Below are 6,574 nucleotides of genomic sequence, written 5' to 3' on the forward strand. Positions count from 1 at the left end.
TTCACTTGCTTGTTCGAGGTGGCATCGACTTTTCTGTTCCCTTATCAGTGAGTGAAAGCAGACCTTGTACTAATCCTTTAAGTACACTACATTCTTCATTCCTGTCACAGCTGTTCTTGTCTATTTCCACTCTGCCGCCCCCCCTGTCTCACTGTGGCAGCCGCACAGAGAGAAAATCACAATAAGAAAAAAGCATACGCCTGTTCCTCGGGATAAAAATTATCTGACTGGTCCCTGAAATATAACATTTTTTAAAGTTTTTGAGCAGGACATTTTAAGCATTTTGATAGCAGCTTACCTAAATGACATCCTCTAACTATACATGGTTTTCATATAATCCGGTTTCCTCTAATTATTATTCAGTATCTGTTGAAATGGCAGAATGTCACATCTATGCTTTGATTTCTGGCATGGAGTATTAGCTTTTAGCCTCAAGGGAGTTCTCTGCTACTGGGACAATAAATTATTCGCTAAGGAAAGCCAGCAGAGATAAGCCTCAAATGTGCAGTATTTATCATTATGTAATGAGACATATGCTAAAATCCACCCCCACCCCAAACAAAACTTATTAAATACAAGTCTGTGAAACTGTTTTTAGACAAATAGTTCACTGCTGATAAATAGACTACACACTGAACATGTGCTGATGCATGACATAGCGTTATTAATGATGACCAAATTTTAGCTTGTGTCCAGTGTTTGTGCATATTATAATAATCTAGAATGAACCAGAGAGAGCACAGATCAAAAGAAAAGAGAGGGAATCAAAGAACATGGCTGCTGCAAGCTCTTTTTGACTCTCCTCATAAATAATGTCACTGTCGGAATGATTTTCCTTTGTATGACCGGGGAGAGGGATATACGCTACAGCCTGGTGTGAAAGAGACTTTGTAACACAGTCCTAAAATCTGCACATTGGCTCTGTTTTGTAAGATGATGACAGCTGATATTGCCGAATGAAATTATAGTTGTCTCTCCCTTGCAGATTTGTTCAACTGCAGCTAGCTAGCTAAACCCGGCAACATTTGCTCCATGGGTTTTCCCATATACAACACAAAAAAAGGTCTTAAGGGATGAGGACACTTAATTTCTGCAAACCAAAAACAATCTCTGGTAATTAAGTGGTAAATATTGCTGCAGTTTAAAATGTAAGTTCCTCAAAATCTCTAAAGAGCAGGCCAGAGCTTTAGCGTTAGCCTGTTAGTCTCCACTCTCCAGGATCAGATTCTAGGCTAGTGAACTTTTATTTAGAATTAAATAAGTAAGTTATTAGTTTAAGAAGTATACCTACTCCTTGGTCATGTAAGTTATGCTCAATTTATTTGGGTAGGAAGCTACTACTAGATCACTTATGTTATGTAGCATGTGTGTCTGCAAACACTGCAATCATTTCCTAATAATTTACAATTCAATATGAATCAGTAATTATTATGAATAATTATCGAATAACAAAAATGTGTGCCATATCACATGGAAATATTATTCGCAATGTTTTTGAGCAGAAGAAAACAAACACTGGATATAAAACCAATGTTCCAAGAGGTAGTACCAGTGTTATTACAGTCATCGAAATCCTCTCTCATCCTCCTCAGTTCCTCCCACTGACTCTACATGAATGCCTCTTGACAGACAAACACTCACAATATGAACCGGGGCAGCCAGTAATTGACTCTGGATGGATTCTCGCACGCTGGATGTGCTTTCCAACAAGTTGTGTCCCCGGGTTATTATCACCCAGCAGACAGTCATCTCCGCAGAGCTTCACTGATCAAACAACAGCATATCAGTGCTGGTGTATTTGGTCAAGAGCAAGACCGCAGGGGGAGGACACAATAATAGGAACATTTAACACACAATATGGTGCAATCCTGTGCAACAACACTGCAAATTACAACCTCAAAATATCTGCCAAACAAACACCTTCCTGTCACACTTTCAGTAGGAATTGATCGAAATGATTGTTTTTGCAAGAGTAAAAATAAATTGCCGTACATTTTGTAGGGGAATGCATGACAGCGTGGATTTGATTGTTATGCAGCTGAAAGAAAAGAAAGGCCTCTAGGAACAACATATTTGTGCTTTATTGAGAAAGTGAACACAGAACTATAAACTGTTTTTGCTGTGAGAATGAAAGAGCTGTGAAACAACACAAAGCAGGTAATGATAAGCAAGATGTTCTGTTTTTCTCTTTTCAAAAGGCAGAGTGTGTAATCCCATCAATCTGGATGTTGTGAGAGGGAATTAAGTTAATTCTGCATCAGGACTCTGCAGGAAGCGGACGGCATGGTGTTCCGCAGTGTGGCATTATATCTCAGTACACACTATAAAAGCTTTGAGTGCTTCACACTGTCATGGGCGGTGACACTATTTCAGCCAGCACATCCATTATTTACAGCACATCCATTATTTACAGCACAGCGGTGAGAAGTAGAGGTAGCCAGCAGCATTCATTGTTTAATTGATTGTATTTCATATTACGACATGTACAGTAATTCATTTGGGCATTCTTATCATGATCTCCAGTCTCTGTTCTATTGAGTTGTACAGGGAAAACTCTGTGGTTTTAGTAATAAAAATAAACTCTAATATCACTACATTATGCATGTAAATCATTCCAGCAGTTTGGAAAGTAACATTACAAAAGAAAAGAGCCGGGTTATAACAGTCTATGTCTATTCATTTATGTCCCCCTACTCACTGGTCAAGGTGGGTAGAAAGCGCTGTCAAAACAGTGTGAGTGTGTGTCATGAATTTCAGAGTCATGTAAAGTCTCTCTGCTGGGGATCTGTGTCAAAAGCTCCACATCTTCATCCGAGGTAGAGGGATGAGTGAGAATAATCCGAGGGATCTGTCAGATAATTGTCAGAGAAGGAAACAGGATTCGGGAGGAAAATAAGCAAGTGATTTGATACAGTGCTGAAATGTCAGAAAAATCAATTGCTGATATTATCCAAAAACAATTTAATGTCTTTTTACTGAGGGAGAGGATAAAATTAGGTGATTATAACATTAACATTTGTAACATTATATTAAGAGTGGTATCTTTACTGAGGAATGAATGTGCTTACTGTCATTGTGTGTTTCCCTCCCTGATGTGAATCATTTTTCATCAATGTCTGCGCCTTCGGTTCAGAAAAGTTCCTGCTCAGCTCGCTATACAAATCAGACTGAAACACAGAGAGACAAAGACAAAAGAAGGGTAAAAGAAGGATTGCTTTTGAAGGCGTAATTCCCACTTGACTTGAGACAGATGTGGGTACAAGTCATTGTACTGCAAGCGCTCAAATCCCAAATCAAATCCCAAGTCGGGTCTCAAGCCAGGACATGCAATTTTCAACTCAAGAACGTGTCAAAACAAGTCCCAAGTTAACTTTTAACTTGGGGGAAGGTATCGATATCTATTTTTAAATGTAAAGGTTTAGGTCAAAGTATGTTTAGGTCATTACGTCATTACATGTGTGACTCAAATCTAAGTGATCTGAAACAAGTCCACACATCTTGCTTGATGTTCATTTTGAAACAACCTTTAAAACAAATATTCAGTTTGTGCTGTGATTGGAGAACAGCACTCACAATGCCATTGCCGTTGCAGACACTCTTCTCAATCTTCTTAGACAAACAGAAATCGGTGTTCTCCATCTTTGGCTGTTTTCCTCTCTGGCTCCCGCCTTCTTGGCTGCCCGGCTGTCGGCTTGCCACGTCCCAAAGATCCTTGTGCTCCCCCCGGTCACACAAGTCTCGAGATAGCAGCCTCTCTCTGAGCACTTTCATCTTGATGCAGCTCCCAGCATTCCTGAGGGCAGTGACTGCCCCATGGTGGGTCACCAGCTGCATATTGAGGCCATTGACCTGGAAGGCAGTGGTCACATTAAACTTTCAGGGGTCAGTGAAAGTAGGATCAGGAGTTAGAGGTGAGACATTAAATCACGCACTCACACACAGCATCTCCAAATAGCATGGCTGTTCAAGTCAAGGTCATTTCATTTATAAATCTCAATGTAACTTAGCACAAATTTGCCTCACAAAGATTTGAATTCCCAATGAAGACACTGATAAGAATCACTTTCTCTGCCAATGTCTGAATCTAAATATTTATTTTGTATTTTCATTTGCTTGTTTTTTATTTGTAAGTCTCATATTGGGGTTGCGGAAGCCCCAGCAGTGTCTCTGCTGGTCCTATGATGCCCTCCATTGGTCACAAGAGAAACACCAGTGGGAGGTTTCATAATGATATTCTTGCAGCAAGTAAAAAGTAATTTCACACACTTTGTAATGGATAGGAAATCACAAACATGAGTTTACAAATATATTTTAAAAAGTATTCCCAGCCTACCTCCAGCAATCTATCTCCAACATGGACCCCAGCCTTTTCTGACGCCCCCCCTTTATTTACTCTGGAAATAAAAATACCCTGAAGGGAAATAGACATGTTAGAGAGTGAATGGGTTGAAATAATGATCTAAAAACAAATGTGTGTTTGTGAATTTGAATATGTATTGTAGACATTTTGTTTGGTTTAGCACGAAGAAAGGGATAAAGTAGAAATGACACACATAAACACAAATACTAAGCACATTTACTATAGTACCGGTGTTCTTTTTTAAATATGTTATGAAATACAAGTAATGTGCATATGTTGATGGAGAGGGAAGGTCATTTATGGCATATAGTCCAAGAGTTGTAGGAAAATGAAAGGCCTTTGAGTATGAATGGCCTTTAGAGTTTATTATTTAGAAGTTACTTAATACATTGCATAGGCTTGACGACATGTTTGACCATCTTTCTATAAACGTTGGAAATAGTTGAAAGATAGAATGTATTGAACAGGCTAACTTATGGCTATGTGATGTACTGTATGTGTCAAAACAGTATATTGTTCAATTGCTCAAGGTTTCTTCTCATTACCTTCAGCCAATGATCACACATGTTGCAGGAGATCTTCTTACCTCATCGTGGTCTTTGTAAGGCATTGAGCCTATTCCACCAGCAATGCTGATTCCCAAACCACCACTCTGGCCGGACACTTTGATCTGTAATTTGGAGGAAATTGGGAATGAAAAGCTAGAATCTATTAACATAACACGCCTGAGTGAGGCAACTCGAACAAAAATTACATTAGCAACAATTTGCCACAATCAATAGAGTCTCCAGCAGCCCCTTCTAATGCAGGCCCAAAGAGATAGATAAACACTGAAGAAGACACAGCGTGCAGTTACTCTTAATGGCACTTCAGAGGCCAATGATTCCTGAGGAAGGGTCGTCTCCGTCACTGAAGAAGACTTCCCTGTGATGGAGGAGGTCTTTAGGTCGGGGCTGGGGTCTCCATGGTGACCAGACCCTGCATTAAGAGCTCTTTGATGCTGACACTTCCTCCCGTCTCGGGTTTCGACCCTCTGAGGGCAAAACCGCCGTGGTATGGCATCGCTCTCTGCTGGCAGCTGGCCTGCAGCCTCCTGGGGATAAACAATAATCCAACACAGCCGTGGATGTTTCACTTTGAATTCACTAACAAGACATTCAATTCATATAAGGGATTAAAACAGATGCAGCCTTGATTTAAGGTCCCCAATTAGTATTAAACTGTACTTATTCAACTGATTTCTAAGAGTTTATAGATCAGGGGTGTCCAAACCTTTTTCACCGAGGGCCACATACAAAGAAATATACGAAGGGCTGGGCCACTCACTAGAGGTATATTGCCTCATAAATTCAGTTATAAGTCAGCAAAATCAATGAAAATGTAGGTAAATGATGCTTGTGAGTGTTGGCAGCTCATCCCTTAAAACAGAAGCCTCAGATTGATTATAATAAAGGAGAAATAGGAAGGGTGTATTCCAAGCTTGATATGTAAATAAGTCATTGGGCTTTTATGCTAAGATATGTTAGAAAATGTTTCCAACTTTAATTGACTGAATTTATTTGAAAAGTGGTTTTATTAACACACGAATACTACTGTAACATCGTTTTACAGTTATATTGAAGAACTACAATATAAGACAAGCACAAGTTTCATTTGTGGGCCATATTCCATTATACTTTTTGAATTTGCTGAGGGCCAATTCAAAATGGTCCACGGGCCGCATTTGGCCCCCGGGCCGTAGTTTGGACACCCCTGTTATACATGTATATTAACATTGTACATTGATGCCTTTGTCTTCTCTGAACAGATGACAGTTTTGTGAGTTTGCATTTCATTAAAAAATATATATATATATAAAATGATGACACATCTAGACTAAGTGTAATTCTGCTTCACAACAACAGTTGAGGATTATCAGCAGAGGAAGTGGCTGATAAGAAGATACCTGGAGTGGAAAAAAGACATCCTCATATTGCTCTGTGTCCTCTGCATCCTTCTCTGCGCTGGAGGAGCGAGCACACACTCCGGCGCTCACCAGGTTCCTCGTCTGCTGACGCCGTTTGTTCTCCCCCTGACCAAAGCCTGAGATCAGGGCCCAGTGCTGCCTACCGGAGCTGGGGGGCGGGTTAGTGTGAGGCTTTTGACACTCCTGGAGATAGTCAGGAGACGCCGGCCTTTGCTGAAAATGTAATTTCAATGTAATATATTGACGGA

The 6,574-nt window shown here is 40.1% G+C and overlaps 1 long non-coding RNA gene across 1 annotated transcript; it reads right to left on the reverse strand.

The window, feature by feature from the left end:
* Window positions 1-2,127: 2,127 nt before the first annotated feature.
* On the reverse strand, window positions 2,128-3,639 carry LOC117499509. Its single transcript, XR_004557712.1, has 3 exons — window positions 3,574-3,639; window positions 3,069-3,167; window positions 2,128-2,848 (listed from the first exon to the last, which is right to left on the reverse strand). It is a non-coding gene; the product is annotated as an uncharacterized LOC117499509 (long non-coding RNA).
* Window positions 3,640-6,574: the final 2,935 nt, after the last annotated feature.

This window comes from Trematomus bernacchii, unplaced genomic scaffold, assembly GCF_902827165.1.
Source record: "Trematomus bernacchii unplaced genomic scaffold, fTreBer1.1, whole genome shotgun sequence".
NCBI lineage: Eukaryota > Metazoa > Chordata > Actinopteri > Perciformes > Nototheniidae > Trematomus > Trematomus bernacchii.